The sequence below is a fragment of the Microchirus variegatus genome (genome assembly GCF_963457635.1).
Source record: "Microchirus variegatus genome assembly, chromosome: 5".
In the NCBI taxonomy this organism is placed as follows: domain Eukaryota; kingdom Metazoa; phylum Chordata; class Actinopteri; order Pleuronectiformes; family Soleidae; genus Microchirus; species Microchirus variegatus.
The window spans coordinates 4,823,404-4,842,124 of record NC_139806.1 but is presented as its reverse complement, the minus strand read 5'-3'; positions in this window follow the sequence as shown (position 1 = coordinate 4,842,124).

Here is an 18,721-nt window from a genome sequence, read left to right as displayed (position 1 = left end):
TAACGTCACTACAGTAAAGGATGGAGTCATAACTCAACATACAGGAAACAAGATCAAGTCCTCCACTCTCAACTGCCTGTTCTGTTCACAAGTTAATCATTCAATGGACCAATGCTCACAGTTCAAGATGACAGTACACAGGGACAAGATTAATTTCATTAAAGAAAAAGGAATCCGTTTTGGTTGCCTGAAAAAAGGCCACACTAGCAAATACTGCAGGAGTCGTTTGGATTGCAACGTGTGTCACCAAAAGCACCCAAGTGTCCTTCATATAGAGCGTCAGGATAAAGCCACACCCTCTGATCAACAGTCTGTGAGCTCTTCAAATGTTTCACCTGCAGTGTTTCAGACCTGTGGCCATATTGGGGCCGGTCATGAAGATGCCTCCATTTTTTCTATTGTTGCAGTCAAAGTCAAGAGTCAGAGGAGCAACAAAACTGTGCAGACGTATGCTTTCTTGGATCCTGGGAGCTCAGGAACATTTTGTACGGAGAACTTGGCAAGAAAATTGAATGTGAGAGGTAAAAGGACAAGTATTCTGTTAAGAACAATGGGTCAAAAGAAGATAGTAAATGCTCATGTGTTGTCAGGTCTGGAAGTGTCTGGTCTGAATATGAATGACTTTATTGAGTTACCTGATGTTTTAACACAAAAGAACATGCCTGTCTCATCACTCAATATTCCACGACAAGAGGACGTTGATCAGTGGTCGTATCTCAAGGCTGTTCAACTTCATGACATTGAGGAAGGTGTTGATCTGCTCATTGGAACTGATGCACCAAAAGTGATGGAGCCTTGGGAGCTCATAAACAGCCAGGATGAAGGACCTTATGCTGTCAGAACCAGGGTCGGTTGGGTCATTAATGGTCCACTTCGTGGTGGGAGCAACAAGAATAAAAGTGACTGCTCTGCTGTAACATCCAACCGGATCTCTGTTGAACATCTTCAAGAAATGCTGGTTAAACAGTTTAACCATGATTTTAATGAGAGGTCATCAGATGAACAGATTGAAATGTCCAGAGAGGATGTCAAGTTTATGAATGTTATGAATAACACCACAAAGTTAATTGGAAGCCATTACTGCATTGACTTACCCTTCAGGCAGGAAAACCCTCTCATGCCAAATAATTGTCATGTTGCAGAACAGCGCCTCCAGAGCCTGAAAAGAAAGTTTGCCAAGAATGGTCAATTTAAAGGAGAGTACATCACATTTTTAAACAACATGGTGGCTCAAGGATATGCTGAAGTGGTGCCTTCTGATCAACTTAAACAGAGTGATGGAAATGTATGGTATATCCCTCATCACGGGGTTTATCATCCCAGAAAAGGCAAGCTGCGAGTTGTTTTTGACTGTGGAGCAGCATACAAAGGGACGTCACTGAACTGTCAGCTTTTACAGGGCCCTGACTTTACCAACTCTCAAGTTGGAGTCCTTGTTCGATTTAGACAAGAGCCCGTTGCAGTAATGGCCGACATCCAAGCAATGTATCACCAAGTTCATGTTTCTGAAAAGCACATCAACTTTCTCCGCTTTCTCTGGTGGCCTGGGGGAGACGTTTCACAGGCTCCAGTGGAACATCGCATGAAAGTTCATTTGTTTGGAGCTGTGTCGTCACCAAGCTGTGCAAATTATGCATTGAGGAGAACAGCAGATGACAATGCCGAACATTTCCCCCATGAAGTGGTCAATACAGTAAAGTGTAATTTTTATGTCGATGATTGCTTGAAATCAGTGGCCTCAGAGGAGGTGGCAGTGCAAGTGGTCAAGGATGTGACTGCGCTTTGTCACAAAGGAGGATTTAATCTTTCCAAATGGATCAGCAACAGCCGAACAGTGCTGCTGTCAATTGCTGAAGACTGCAGAGCAAAGGAAGTGATGGAGCTGGATTTGGATGTGGACCAGCTTCCGATGGAGCGAGCTTTGGGGCTACAGTGGTGCATTGAAACTGACAAATTCAAGTTTAGAACCTCAGTGCAAGAACAGTCACAGACAAGAAGAGGTATTTTGTCAGTGGTCAGCTCACTTTATGACCCCTTAGGTTTTTTGTCCCCATTCACCATTCCAGCCAAGCTGTTGTTACAGGAGCTTTGTAGGAGAAGCTTGGGGTGGGATGAAGCTATTCCCCATTCTCTCTCCAAGAAGTGGTTTGAGTGGTTGGAGGATCTTCAGAAGGTGGCTGAATTCAATGTGGATCGCTGTATGAAACCCAGAGACTTTGGAGACCCTGCCACTGCACAGCTTCACCACTTCTCTGACGCCAGCCAAGTTGGATATGGAACAGTGTCCTATTTGAGACTGGAAAAGGATGACAGCGTTCAGGTTTCATTTCTGTTGGGAAAGGCCAGAGTTGCTCCACTTAAGCAGACAACAATTCCTCGACTGGAACTCACAGCAGCAGTTCTTGCAGTTCGAGTTGACAAGATGCTTCAGAAGGAGTTGCAACTTAAGCTGGAAAAGTCAGTTTTCTGGACCGACAGCACCACTGTTCTTAAATACATCTGTAATGAAACCAGACGATTTCAAACTTTCGTGGCAAACAGAGTCTCCTTCATCAGAGGAGCATCAGATACTGATCAGTGGAGATATGTTTGTTCTAAGGAGAATCCAGCAGATGATGCATCAAGAGGAATGACGGCAGATAATTTCCTGACAGGCAGGAGATGGATAAATGGGCCGAAGTTTCTCTGTGAGCCAAAGGAGGTTTGGCCTAAATTGGATGCTGATCTTCATGTTATTCCTGCAGATGACCCAGAGGTCAAAAGGGAGTTGACTGTAAATTCTGTTGTTGTGGATTCTGAAAGTGCCACAGATCGCCTGCTCTGTTACTTTTCATCCTGGACGAGACTAAAAAGGTCTGTTGCCTGGTTGCTGAAGGTCAAGAGAACTCTTGTGTTATTGGGACAGAAGAGAAAGGAGCTGTGTGCCTCTAAATATCTCAGCCAGGACAAGCTGGAGCCAAAAGAGCAGGAAGTGAAAAGGAAAATTCAGAGCTTTAAAGCCACACTCAAAGGACAAATCTTGACTCCTGAAGATCTGGAAAAAGCAGAACAGTCAGTCATTCAGTATGTACAAGAACACAAATTTAAAGCTGAAATTTCCTCATTGAAGAATGGTTGTAAAAATGTTGCAAAAGGGAGTCCTCTGTACAGACTGGATCCGGTGATGGATAATGGAATCCTCAGAGTAGGTGGTCGGCTGGATAAATCAGCATTACCAACAGAGTCCAAACATCCAGTCATTTTGTCCAAAGATTTGCATGTATCCGTACTGATTCTGCGTCATATTCATCATCAACTGGGACATGTAGGAAGAAATCACATGCTGTCCAGGCTGCGGCAGAGGTACTGGATCATCAATGCAAACTCTGCTGCAAGGAAAGTTATATCTGACTGTGTTGTTTGCAGACGCAACAGAGGGAAACTCATTGAACAGAAGATGGCGGACTTGCCTGAGGAAAGAGTGGTGCCTGATAGAGCCCCTTTCACAGATGTTGGAGTTGACTATTTCGGGCCCATTGAGGTTAAAAGAGGCAGAAGTCTTCTTAAAAGGTATGGAGTGCTTTTCACCTGTCTGACTAGCCGTGCTGTGCATTTGGAGGTGGCACATATGTTGGATACAGATTCCTGTATAAATGCTGTCCGGAGGTTCATCTGTAGACGAGGCCCAATCTCCACCATCAGGTCTGATAACGGCACAAACTTTGTTGGAGCTAACCGGGAGCTGAAGGAAAGTCTGGCTGGTTTAAATCATGGCAAAATTCAGAGAGCGTTGGTCCAGGATGGCATAAAATGGAGCTTTAACACACCAGCAGCTTCCCATCATGGTGGTGTTTGGGAGCGCCTGATTCGCTCTGTGAAAAGTGTTCTGACTTCAGTTCTCAAACAGCAAATTCTCGATGATGAAGGGCTCCAAACTGTTTTTTGTGAGGCTGAGGCCATATTGAATGACAGACCCATCACTAAGGTCTCTGATGACCCGGATGACCTGGAGGCACTCACACCTAACCACATTCTGATGTTAAAGGGCAAGCCAATCATGCCACCAGGACTGTTTGATCGCAATGATTTGTACATCAGGAAAAGGTGGAAGCAAATACAATACATGGCAGAACTGTTTTGGAAGAGATGGATTGCTGAATACTTACCAATGATGCAAGAGAGACAGAAATGGACAAGACCAAGGAGAAATCTCGTTCCTGGAGACATCGTCCTCATTGCAGACACTGCAGCCCCAAGAGGATCTTGGCTGATGGGGAGAATCTTGGATGTGAGAGCAGATGCAAAGGGCCTGGTACGCTCTGTGCGCCTTCGGACCAGGACCAGCATTCTGGAGAGGCCTGTGACGAAGCTCTGCCTGCTGTTGGAAGCAGGAATGTGACACCATGGACTTTCTCTCTCTCTTTTTCTCTCTCTCTCTCTTTTGTTGTTTCAGGTACATCATAAAGAAGAAAGTGAACTGAAGCTAATGCATGAACTGTCTAGTCATAGATTGGGTGGAGGGAATAGCTCCTTTGATAAATTAAAGTAATTGTGATTTAGTGCACAATTAGGGGCCGGAGTGTTGGAGCTATTTATTTAGTTGTAGTACTTAGTGCTGTTTAGTTTATTATTTTGTTTAGTGAGTATTTAGTTTTTGGTTATTCTCAGTCAATTTGCTTGATTTCATTATGATTAGATTTCTATTAGTATTCTAGTTTATTATTTGTTTACTTTAGGTGTTTCTTGTTTATTATTTGTGTTTTGTTTCATTTGGGCACGGTAGGGGGGCACCTGAAGTTATATAGGTAGGCTGTCGGTAAGGGACCAGCATGCACCTGGGTGGGCAAATGGTTTTTTACCGGAGCGGGAGAGGCACAGGAATTTTCTTTGTTCTTTGTTTGCTCGCTGTTTGGTTAAATAAACCACGCTTTTTGTTGAAACTGGACATCTGTTTGGACATTATGTTTTTCCCATCCACGTACACCACAACCCATGGTGCAACAGTGGCCCTTTGATTAGTATAATTTGAAGTTTGATTTGATACTTTTATCTGTTTGACAATCGGCTGCTACATATTCCTTAAGAGATATGCAAATATTTTCAATGGATTCTTGTTCAGGGCGTTGTTGACTATGACTGAGTACAATTTCAAGACATTCCAACATACTTGGAATGTCCAAGTGCATGGATCGCTTTCCTGATTTTCAAAAATTCATTAAAAATATTCTTCAAGAGATATGCAAATATATTCAACGGATTCTTGTTCAGGGCATGCTTGACTATGACTGTGTACAATTTCAAGACATTCCAAGATACTTTTGGGGTCTTTTTTGACGAAAAAGTTAAGTCACTGCCTAAGTGCATGGATCGCTTTCCTGATTTTCAGAAATTCTTTAAAAATATTCCTTAAACGATATGAAAATATTTTCAACGGATTCTTGTTCAGGGCGTCGTTGACTATGACTGAGTACAATTTCAAGACATTCCAACATACTTGGAATGTCCAAGTGCATGGATCGCTTTCCTGATTTTCAAAAGTTCATTAAAAATATTCTTCAAAAGATATGCAAATATATTCAACGGATTCTTGTTCAGGGCATGCTTGACTATGACTGTGTACAATTTCAAGACATTCCAAGATACTTTTGGGGTCTTTTTTGAATAAAAATTTAAGTCACTGCCGAAGTGCACAGACTTTCCTCATTTTCAAAAATTCATTAAAAATATTCCTTAAGAGATATGCAAATATTTTCAATTGATTGTTGTTCAGGGCGTCGTTGACTATGACTGAGTAAAATTTCAAGACATTCCAACATACTTGGAATGTCCAAGTGCATGGATCGTTTTTCGGATTTTCAAAAATTCATTAAAAATATTCTTCAAGAGATATGCAAATATATTCAACGGATTCTTGTTCAGGGCATGCTTGACTATGACTGTGTACAATTTCAAGACATTCCAAGATACTTTTGGGGTCTTTTTTGACAAAAAAGTTAAGTCACTGCCTAAGTGCATGGATCGCTTTCCTCATTTTCAAAAATTCATTAAAAATATTCCTTAAGCGATATGCAAATATTTTCAACGGATTCTTGTTCAGGGCGTCGTTAACTATGACTGAGTACAATTTCAAGACATTCCAACATACTTGGAATGTCCAAGTGCATGGATCGCTTTCCTGATTTTCAAAAGTTCATTAAAAATATTCTTCAAGAGATATGCAAATATATTCAACGGATTCTTGTTCAGGGCATGCTTGACTATGACTGTGTACAATTTCAAGACATTCCAAGATACCTTTGGGGTCTTTTTTGAATAAAAAGTTAAGTCACTGCCTAAGTGCACAGACTTTCATCATTTTCAAAAATTCATTAAAAATATTCCTTAAGAGATATGCAAATATTTTCAATGGATTCTTGTTCAGGGCGTCGTTGACTATGACTGAGTACAATTTCAAGACATTCCAACATACTTGGAATGTCCAAGTGCATGGATAGCTTTCCGGATTTTCAAAAATTCATTAAAAATATTCTTCAAGAGATATGCAAATATATTCAACAGATTCTTGTTCAGGGCATGCTTGACTATGACTGTGTACAATTTCAAGACATTCCAAGATACTTTTGGGGTCTTTTTTGACGAAAAAGTTAAGTCACTGCCTAAGTGCATGGATCGCTTTCCTGATTTTCAAAAATTCATTAAAAATATTCCTTAAGCGATATGCAAATATTTTCAACGGATTCTTGTTCAGGGCGTCGTTGACTATGACTGAGTACAATTTCAAGACATTCCAACATACTTTGAATGTCCAAGTACATGGATCGCTTTCCTGATTTTCAAAAGTTCATTCAAAATATTCTTCAAGAGATATGCAAATATATTCAACGGATTCTTGTTCAGGGCATGCTTGACTATGACTGTGTACAATTTCAAGACATTCCAAGATACTTTTGGGGTCTTTTTTGAATAAAAAGTTAAGTCACTGCCTAAGTGCACAGACTTTCCTCATTTTCAAAAATTCATTAAAAATATTCCTTAAGAGATATGCAAATATTTTCAATTGATTCTTGTTCAGAGCGTCGTTGACTATGACTGAGTACAATTTCAAGACATTCCAACATACTTGGAATGTCCAAGTGCATGGATCGCTTTTCGGATTTTCAGAAATTCATTAAAAATATTCTTCAAGAGATATGCAAATATATTCAACGGATTCTTGTTCAGGGCATGCTTGACTATGACTGTGTACAATTTCAAGACATTCCAAGATACTTTTGGGGTCTTTTTTGACGAAAAAGTTAAGTCACTGCCTAAGTGCATGGATCGCTTTCCTGATTTTCAAAAATTCATTAAAAATATTCCTTAAGCGATATGCAAATATTTTCAACGGATTCTTGTTCAGGGCGTCGTTGACTATGACTGAGTACAATTTCAAGACATTCCAACATACTTGGAATGTCCAAGTGCATGGATCGCTTTCCTGATTTTCAAAAATTCATTAAAAATATTCCTTAAGCGATATGCAAATATATTCAACGTTCTTGTTCAGGGCATGCTTGACTATGACTGTGTACAATTTCAAGACATTCCAAGATACTTTTGGGGTCTTTTTTGACAAAAAAGTTAAGTCACTGCCTAAGTGCATGGATCGCTTTCCTCATTTTCAAAAATTCATTAAAAATATTCCTTAAGCGATATGCAAATATTTTCAACGGATTCTTGTTCAGGGCGTCGTTAACTATGACTGAGTACAATTTCAAGACATTCCAACATACTTGGAATGTCCAAGTGCATGGATCGCTTTCCTGATTTTCAAAAGTTCATTAAAAATATTCTTCAAGAGATATGCAAATATATTCAACGGATTCTTGTTCAGGGCATGCTTGACTATGACTGTGTACAATTTCAAGACATTCCAAGATACCTTTGGGGTCTTTTTTGAATAAAAAGTTAAGTCACTGCCTAAGTGCACAGACTTTCATCATTTTCAAAAATTCATTAAAAATATTCCTTAAGAGATATGCAAATATTTTCAATGGATTCTTGTTCAGGGCGTCGTTGACTATGACTGAGTACAATTTCAAGACATTCCAACATACTTGGAATGTCCAAGTGCATGGATAGCTTTCCGGATTTTCAAAAATTCATTAAAAATATTCTTCAAGAGATATGCAAATATATTCAACAGATTCTTGTTCAGGGCATGCTTGACTATGACTGTGTACAATTTCAAGACATTCCAAGATACTTTTGGGGTCTTTTTTGACGAAAAAGTTAAGTCACTGCCTAAGTGCATGGATCGCTTTCCTGATTTTCAAAAATTCATTAAAAATATTCCTTAAGCGATATGCAAATATTTTCAACGGATTCTTGTTCAGGGCGTCGTTGACTATGACTGAGTACAATTTCAAGACATTCCAACATACTTTGAATGTCCAAGTACATGGATCGCTTTCCTGATTTTCAAAAGTTCATTCAAAATATTCTTCAAGAGATATGCAAATATATTCAACGGATTCTTGTTCAGGGCATGCTTGACTATGACTGTGTACAATTTCAAGACATTCCAAGATACTTTTGGGGTCTTTTTTGAATAAAAAGTTAAGTCACTGCCTAAGTGCACAGACTTTCCTCATTTTCAAAAATTCATTAAAAATATTCCTTAAGAGATATGCAAATATTTTCAATTGATTCTTGTTCAGAGCGTCGTTGACTATGACTGAGTACAATTTCAAGACATTCCAACATACTTGGAATGTCCAAGTGCATGGATCGCTTTTCGGATTTTCAGAAATTCATTAAAAATATTCTTCAAGAGATATGCAAATATATTCAACGGATTCTTGTTCAGGGCATGCTTGACTATGACTGTGTACAATTTCAAGACATTCCAAGATACTTTTGGGGTCTTTTTTGACGAAAAAGTTAAGTCACTGCCTAAGTGCATGGATCGCTTTCCTGATTTTCAAAAATTCATTAAAAATATTCCTTAAGCGATATGCAAATATTTTCAACGGATTCTTGTTCAGGGCGTCGTTGACTATGACTGAGTACAATTTCAAGACATTCCAACATACTTGGAATGTCCAAGTGCATGGATCGCTTTCCTGATTTTCAAAAATTCATTAAAAATATTCCTTAAGCGATATGCAAATATATTCAACGGATTCTTGTTCAGGGCATGCTTGACTATGACTGTGTACAATTTCAAGACATTCCAAGATACTTTTGGGGTCTTTTTTGACGAAAAAGTTAAGTCACTGCCTAAGTGCATGGATCGCTTTCCTGATTTTCAAAAATTCATTAAAAATATTCCTTAAGCGATATGCAAATATTTTCAACGGATTCTTGTTCAGGGCGTCGTTGACTATGACTGAGTACAATTTCAAGACATTCCAACATACTTGGAATGTCCAAGTGCATGGATCGCTTTCCTGATTTTCAAAAGTTCATTAAAAATATTCTTCAAGAGATATGCAAATATATTCAACGGATTCTTGTTCAGGGCATGCTTGACTATGACTGTGTATAATTTCAAGACATTCCAAGATACTTTTGGGGTCTTTTTTGACGAAAAAGTTAAGTCACTGCCTAAGTGCATGGATCGCTTTCCTGATTTTCAAAAATTCATTAAAAATATTCCTTAAGAGATATGCAAATATTTTCAACGGATTCTTGTTCAGGGCGTCGTTGACTATGACTGAGTACAATTTCAAGACATTCCAACATACTTTGAATGTCCAAGTGCATGGATCGCTTTCCTGATTTTCAAAAGTTCATTAAAAATATTCTTCAAGAGATATGCAAATATATTCAACGGATTCTTGTTCAGGGCATGCTTGACTATGACTGTGTACAATTTCAAGACATTCCAAGATACTTTTGGGGTCTTTTTTGAATAAAAAGTTAAGTCACTGCCTAAGTGCATGGATCGCTTTCCTGATTTCCAAAAATTCATTAAAAATATTCCTCAAGCGATACGCAAATATTTTCAACGGATTCTTGTTCAGGGCGTCGTTGACTATGACTGAGTACAATTTCAAGACATTCCAACATACTTGGAATGTCCAAGTGCATGGATCGCTTTCCTGATTTTCAAAAATTCATTAAAAATATTCCTTAAGCGATATGCAAATATATTCAACGGATTCTTGTTCAGGGCATGCTTGACTATGACTGTGTACAATTTCAAGACATTCCAAGATACTTTTGGGGTCTTTTTTGAATAAAAAGTTAAGTCACTGCCTAAGTGCACAGACTTTCCTCATTTTCAAAAATTCATTAAAAATATTCCTTAAGAGATATGCAAATATTTTCAATGGATTCTTGTTCAGGGCGTCGTTGACTATGACTGAGTACAATTTCAAGACATTCCAACATACTTGGAATGTCCAAGTGCATGGATCGCGTTCCGGATATTCAAAAATTCATTTAAAATATTCTTCAAGAGATATGCAAATATATTCAACGGATTCTTGTTCAGGGCATGCTTGACTATGACTGTGTACAATTTCAAGACATTCCAAGATACTTTTGGGGTCTTTTTTGACGAAAAAGTTAAGTCACTGCCTAAGTGCATGGATCGCTTTCCTCATTTTCAAAAATTCATTAAAAATATTCCTTCAGCGATATGCATATATTTTCAACGGATTCTTGTTCAGGGTGTCGTTGACTATGACTGAGTAAAATTTCAAGACATTCCAACATACTTGGAATGTCCAAGTGCATGGATCGCTTTCCTGATTTTCAAAAATTCATTAAAAATATTCCTTAAGCGATATGCAAATATATTCAACGGATTCTTGTTCAGGGCATGCTTGACTATGACTGTGTACAATTTCAAGACATTCCAAGATACTTTTGGGGTCTTTTTTGAATAAAAAGTTAAGTCACTGCCTAAGTGCACAGACTTTCCTCATTTTCAAAAATTCATTAAAAATATTCCTTAAGAGATATGCAAATATTTTCAACGGATTCTTGTTCAGGGCGTCGTTAACTATGACTGAGTACAATTTCAAGACATTCCAAGATACTTTTGGGGTCTTTTTTGACGAAAAAGTTAAGTCACTGCCTAAGTGCATGGATCGCTTTCCTGATTTTCAAAAATTCATTAAAAATATTCCTTAAGCGATATGCAAATATTTTCAACAGATTCTTGTTCAGGGCGTCGTTGACTATGACTGAGTACAATTTCAAGACATTCCAACATACTTGGAATGTCCAAGTGCATGGATCGCTTTCCTGATTTTCAAAAATTCATTAAAAATATTCCTTAAGCGATATGCAAATATATTCAACGTATTCTTGTTCAGGGCATGCTTGACTATGACTGTGTACAATTTCAAGACATTCCAAGATACTTTTGGGGTCTTTTTTGACGAAAAAGTTAAGTCACTGCCTAAGTGCATGGATCGCTTTCCTGATTTTCAAAAATTCATTAAAAATATTCCTTAAGCGATATGCAAATATTTTCAACAGATTCTTGTTCAGGGCGTCGTTGACTATGACTGAGTACAATTTCAAGACATTCCAACATACTTGGAATGTCCAAGTGCATGGATCGCTTTCCTGATTTTCAAAAATTCATTAAAAATATTCCTTAAGCGATATGCAAATATATTCAACGGATTCTTGTTCAGGGCATGCTTGAATCTGACTGTGTACAATTTCAAGACATTCCAAGATACTTTTGGGGTCTTTTTTGACAAAAAAGTTAAGTCACTGCCTAAGTGCATGGATCGCTTTCCTGATTTTCAAAAATTCATTAAAAATATTCCTTAAGTGATATGCAAATATTTTCAACGGATTCTTGTTCAGGGCATGCTTGACTATGACTGTGTACAATTTCAAGACATTCCAAGATACTTTTGGGGTCTTTTTTGACGAAAAAGTTAAGTCACTGCCTAAGTGCATGGATCGTTTTCCTGATTTTCAGAAATTCTTTAAAAATATTCCTTAAACGATATGAAAATATTTTCAACGGATTCTTGTTCAGGGCGTCGTTGACTATGACTGAGTACAATTTCAAGACATTCCAACATACTTGGAATGTCCAAGTGCATGGATCGCTTTCCTGATTTTCAAAAGTTCATTAAAAATATTCTTCAAGAGATATGCAAATATATTCAACGGATTCTTGTTCAGGGCATGCTTGACTATGACTGTGTACAATTTCAAGACATTCCAAGATACTTTTGGGGTCTTTTTTGAATAAAAAGTTAAGTCACTGCCTAAGTGCACAGACTTTCCTCATTTTCAAAAATTCATTAAAAATATTCCTTAAGAGATATGCAAATATTTTCAATTGATTCTTGTTCAGGGCGTCGTTGACTATGACTGAGTAAAATTTCAAGACATTCCAACATACTTGGAATGTCCAAGTGCATGGATCGCTTTTCGGATTTTCAAAAATTCATTAAAAATATTCTTCAAGAGATATGCAAATATATTCAACGGATTCTTGTTCAGGGCATGCTTGACTATGACTGTGTACAATTTCAAGACATTCCAAGATACTTTTGGGGTCTTTTTTGACAAAAAAGTTAAGTCACTGCCTAAGTGCATGGATCGCTTTCCTCATTTTCAAAAATTCATTAAAAATATTCCTTAAGCGATATGCAAATATTTTCAACGGATTCTTGTTCAGGGCGTCGTTAACTATGACTGAGTACAATTTCAAGACATTCCAACATACTTGGAATGTCCAAGTGCATGGATCGCTTTCCTGATTTTCAAAAATTCATTAAAAATATTCTTCAAGAGATATGCAAATATATTCAACGTATTCTTGTTCAGGGCATGCTTGACTATGACTGTGTACAATTTCAAGACATTCCAAGATACCTTTGGGGTCTTTTTTGAATAAAAAGTTAAGTCACTGCCTAAGTGCACAGAAATTCCTCATTTTCAAAAATTCATTAAAAATATTCCTTAAGCGATATGCAAATATTTTCAATAGATTCTTGTTCAGGGCGTCGTTGACTATGACTGAGTACAATTTCAAGACATTCCAACTTACTTGGAATGTCCAAGTGCATGGATAGCTTTCCGGATTTTCAAAAATTCATTAAAATTATTCTTCAAGAGATATGCAAATATATTCAACGGATTCTTGTTCAGGGCATGCTTGACTATGACTGTGTACAATTTCAGGACATTCCAAGATACTTTTGGGGTCTTTTTTGACAAAAAAGTTAAGTCACTGCCTAAGTGCATGGATCGCTTTCCTGATTTTCAAAAATTCATTAAAAATATTCCTTAAGCAATATGCAAATATTTTCAACGGATTCTTGTTCAGGGCGTCGTTGACTATGACTGAGTACAATTTCAAGACATTCCAACATACTTGGAATGTCCAAGTGCATGGATCGCTTTCCTGATTTTCAAAAGTTCATTAAAAATATTCTTCAAGAGATATGCAAATATATTCAACGGATTCTTGTTCAGGGCATGCTTGACTATGACTGTGTACAATTTCAAGACATTCCAAGATACCTTTGGGGTCTTTTTTGACGAAAAAGTTAAGTCACTGCTTAAGTGCATGGATCGCTTTCCTGATTTTCAAAAATTCATTCAAAATATTCCTTAAGAGATATGCAAATATTTTCAACGGATTCTTGTTCAGGGCGTCGTTGACTATGACTGAGTACAATTTCAAGACATTCCAACATACTTGGAATGTCCAAGTGCATGGATCGCTTTCCTGATTTTCAAAAGTTCATTAAAAATATTCTTCAAGAGATATGCAAATATATTCAACGGATTCTTGTTCAGGGCATGCTTGACTATGACTGTGTACAATTTCAAGACATTCCAAGATACTTTTGGGGTCTTTTTTGATGAAAAAGTTAAGTCACTGCCTAAGTGCACAGAAATTCCTCATTTTCAAAAATTCATTAAAAATATTCCTTAAGAGATAATGCAAATATTTTCAATAGATTCTTGTTCAGGGCGTCGTTGACTATGACTGAGTACAATTTCAAGACATTCCAACATACTTGGAATGTCCAAGTGCATGGATCGCTTTCCTGATATTCAAAAGTTCATTAAAAATATTCTTCAAGAGATATGCAAATATATTCAACGGATTCTTGTTCAGGGCATACTTGACTATGACTGTGTACAATTTCAAGACATTCCAAGATACTTTTGGGGTCTTTTTTGAATGAAAAGTTAAGTCACTGCCTCAGTGCACAGAAATTCCTCATTTTCAAAAATTCATTAAAAATATTCCTTAAGAGATATGCAAATATTTTCAATAGATTCTTGTTCAGGGCGTCGTTGACTATGACTGAGTACAATTTCAAGACATTCCAAGATACTTTTGGGGTCTTTTTTGACAAAAAAGTTAAGTCACTGCCTAAGTGCATGGATCGCTTTCCTGATTTTCAAAAATTCATTAAAAATATTCCTTAAGCGATATGCAAATATTTTCAACAGATTCTTGTTCAGGGCGTCGTTGACTATGACTGAGTACAATTTCAAGACATTCCAACATACTTGGAATGTCCAAGTGCATGGATCGCTTTCCTGATTTTCAAAAATTCATTAAAAATATTCCTTAAGCGATATGCAAATATATTCAACGTATTCTTGTTCAGGGCATGCTTGACTATGACTGTGTACAATTTCAAGACATTCCAAGATACTTTTGGGGTCTTTTTTGACGAAAAAGTTAAGTCACTGCCTAAGTGCATGGATCGCTTTCCTGATTTTCAAAAATTCATTAAAAATATTCCTTAAGCGATATGCAAATATTTTCAACAGATTCTTGTTCAGGGCGTCGTTGACTATGACTGAGTACAATTTCAAGACATTCCAACATACTTGGAATGTCCAAGTGCATGGATCGCTTTCCTGATTTTCAAAAATTCATTAAAAATATTCCTTAAGCGATATGCAAATATATTCAACGGATTCTTGTTCAGGGCATGCTTGAATCTGACTGTGTACAATTTCAAGACATTCCAAGATACTTTTGGGGTCTTTTTTGACAAAAAAGTTAAGTCACTGCCTAAGTGCATGGATCGCTTTCCTGATTTTCAAAAATTCATTAAAAATATTCCTTAAGTGATATGCAAATATTTTCAACGGATTCTTGTTCAGGGCATGCTTGACTATGACTGTGTACAATTTCAAGACATTCCAAGATACTTTTGGGGTCTTTTTTGACGAAAAAGTTAAGTCACTGCCTAAGTGCATGGATCGTTTTCCTGATTTTCAGAAATTCTTTAAAAATATTCCTTAAACGATATGAAAATATTTTCAACGGATTCTTGTTCAGGGCGTCGTTGACTATGACTGAGTACAATTTCAAGACATTCCAACATACTTGGAATGTCCAAGTGCATGGATCGCTTTCCTGATTTTCAAAAGTTCATTAAAAATATTCTTCAAGAGATATGCAAATATATTCAACGGATTCTTGTTCAGGGCATGCTTGACTATGACTGTGTACAATTTCAAGACATTCCAAGATACTTTTGGGGTCTTTTTTGAATAAAAAGTTAAGTCACTGCCTAAGTGCACAGACTTTCCTCATTTTCAAAAATTCATTAAAAATATTCCTTAAGAGATATGCAAATATTTTCAATTGATTCTTGTTCAGGGCGTCGTTGACTATGACTGAGTAAAATTTCAAGACATTCCAACATACTTGGAATGTCCAAGTGCATGGATCGCTTTTCGGATTTTCAAAAATTCATTAAAAATATTCTTCAAGAGATATGCAAATATATTCAACGGATTCTTGTTCAGGGCATGCTTGACTATGACTGTGTACAATTTCAAGACATTCCAAGATACTTTTGGGGTCTTTTTTGACAAAAAAGTTAAGTCACTGCCTAAGTGCATGGATCGCTTTCCTCATTTTCAAAAATTCATTAAAAATATTCCTTAAGCGATATGCAAATATTTTCAACGGATTCTTGTTCAGGGCGTCGTTAACTATGACTGAGTACAATTTCAAGACATTCCAACATACTTGGAATGTCCAAGTGCATGGATCGCTTTCCTGATTTTCAAAAATTCATTAAAAATATTCTTCAAGAGATATGCAAATATATTCAACGTATTCTTGTTCAGGGCATGCTTGACTATGACTGTGTACAATTTCAAGACATTCCAAGATACCTTTGGGGTCTTTTTTGAATAAAAAGTTAAGTCACTGCCTAAGTGCACAGAAATTCCTCATTTTCAAAAATTCATTAAAAATATTCCTTAAGCGATATGCAAATATTTTCAATAGATTCTTGTTCAGGGCGTCGTTGACTATGACTGAGTACAATTTCAAGACATTCCAACTTACTTGGAATGTCCAAGTGCATGGATAGCTTTCCGGATTTTCAAAAATTCATTAAAATTATTCTTCAAGAGATATGCAAATATATTCAACGGATTCTTGTTCAGGGCATGCTTGACTATGACTGTGTACAATTTCAGGACATTCCAAGATACTTTTGGGGTCTTTTTTGACAAAAAAGTTAAGTCACTGCCTAAGTGCATGGATCGCTTTCCTGATTTTCAAAAATTCATTAAAAATATTCCTTAAGCAATATGCAAATATTTTCAACGGATTCTTGTTCAGGGCGTCGTTGACTATGACTGAGTACAATTTCAAGACATTCCAACATACTTGGAATGTCCAAGTGCATGGATCGCTTTCCTGATTTTCAAAAGTTCATTAAAAATATTCTTCAAGAGATATGCAAATATATTCAACGGATTCTTGTTCAGGGCATGCTTGACTATGACTGTGTACAATTTCAAGACATTCCAAGATACCTTTGGGGTCTTTTTTGACGAAAAAGTTAAGTCACTGCTTAAGTGCATGGATCGCTTTCCTGATTTTCAAAAATTCATTCAAAATATTCCTTAAGAGATATGCAAATATTTTCAACGGATTCTTGTTCAGGGCGTCGTTGACTATGACTGAGTACAATTTCAAGACATTCCAACATACTTGGAATGTCCAAGTGCATGGATCGCTTTCCTGATTTTCAAAAGTTCATTAAAAATATTCTTCAAGAGATATGCAAATATATTCAACGGATTCTTGTTCAGGGCATGCTTGACTATGACTGTGTACAATTTCAAGACATTCCAAGATACTTTTGGGGTCTTTTTTGATGAAAAAGTTAAGTCACTGCCTAAGTGCACAGAAATTCCTCATTTTCAAAAATTCATTAAAAATATTCCTTAAGAGATAATGCAAATATTTTCAATAGATTCTTGTTCAGGGCGTCGTTGACTATGACTGAGTACAATTTCAAGACATTCCAACATACTTGGAATGTCCAAGTGCATGGATCGCTTTCCTGATATTCAAAAGTTCATTAAAAATATTCTTCAAGAGATATGCAAATATATTCAACGGATTCTTGTTCAGGGCATACTTGACTATGACTGTGTACAATTTCAAGACATTCCAAGATACTTTTGGGGTCTTTTTTGAATGAAAAGTTAAGTCACTGCCTCAGTGCACAGAAATTCCTCATTTTCAAAAATTCATTAAAAATATTCCTTAAGAGATATGCAAATATTTTCAATAGATTCTTGTTCAGGGCGTCGTTGACTATGACTGAGTACAATTTCAAGACATTCCAAGATACTTTTGGGGTCTTTTTTGACAAAAAAGTTAAGTCACTGCCTAAGTGCATGGATCGCTTTCCTGATTTTCAAAAATTCATTAAAAATATTCCTTAAGCGATATGCAAATATTTTCAACGGATTCTTGTTCAGGGCGTCGTTGACTATGACTGAGTACAATTTCAAGACATTCCAACATACTTGGAATGTCCAAGTGCATGGATCGCTTTCCTGATTTTCAAAAGTTCATTAAAAATATTCTTCAAGAGATATGCAAATATATTCAACGGATTCTTGTTCAGGGCATGCTTGACTATGACTGTGTACAATTTCAAGACATTCCAAGATACCTTTGGGGTCTTTTTTGAATAAAAAGTTAAGTCACTGCCTAAGTGCACAGACTTTCATCATTTTCAAAAATTCATTAAAAATATTGCTTAAGAGATATGCAAATATTTTCAATGGATTCTTGTTCAGGGCATGCTTGACTATGACTGAGTACAATTTCAAGACATTCCAACATACTTGGAATGTCCAAGTGCATGGATCACTTTTCGGATTTTCAAAAATTCATTAAAAATATTCTTCAAGAGATATGCAAATATATTCAACGGATTCTTGTTCAGGGCATGCTTGACTATGACTGTGTACAATTTCAAGACATTCCAAGATACTTTTGGGGTCTTTTTTGACGAAAAAGTTAAGTCACTGCCTAAGTGCATGGATTGCTTTCCTGATTTTCAAAAATTCATTAAAAATATTCCTTAAGCGATATGCAAATATTTTCAACGGATTCTTGTTCAGGGCGTCGTTGACTATGACTGAGTACAATTTCAAGACATTCCAACATTCTTGGAATGTCCAAGTGCATGGATCGCTTTCCTGATTTTCAAAAGTTCATTAAAAATATTCTTCAAGAGATATGCAAATATATTCAACGGATTCTTGTTCAGGGCATGCTTGACTATGACTGTGTACAATTTCAAGACATTCCAAGATACTTTTGGGGTCTTTTTTGAATAAAAAGTTAAGTCACTGCCTAAGTGCACAGACTTTCATCATTTTCAAAAATTCATTAAAAATATTCCTTAAGAGATATGCAAATATTTTCAATGGATTCTTGTTCAGGGCGTCATTGACTATGACCGAGTACAATTTC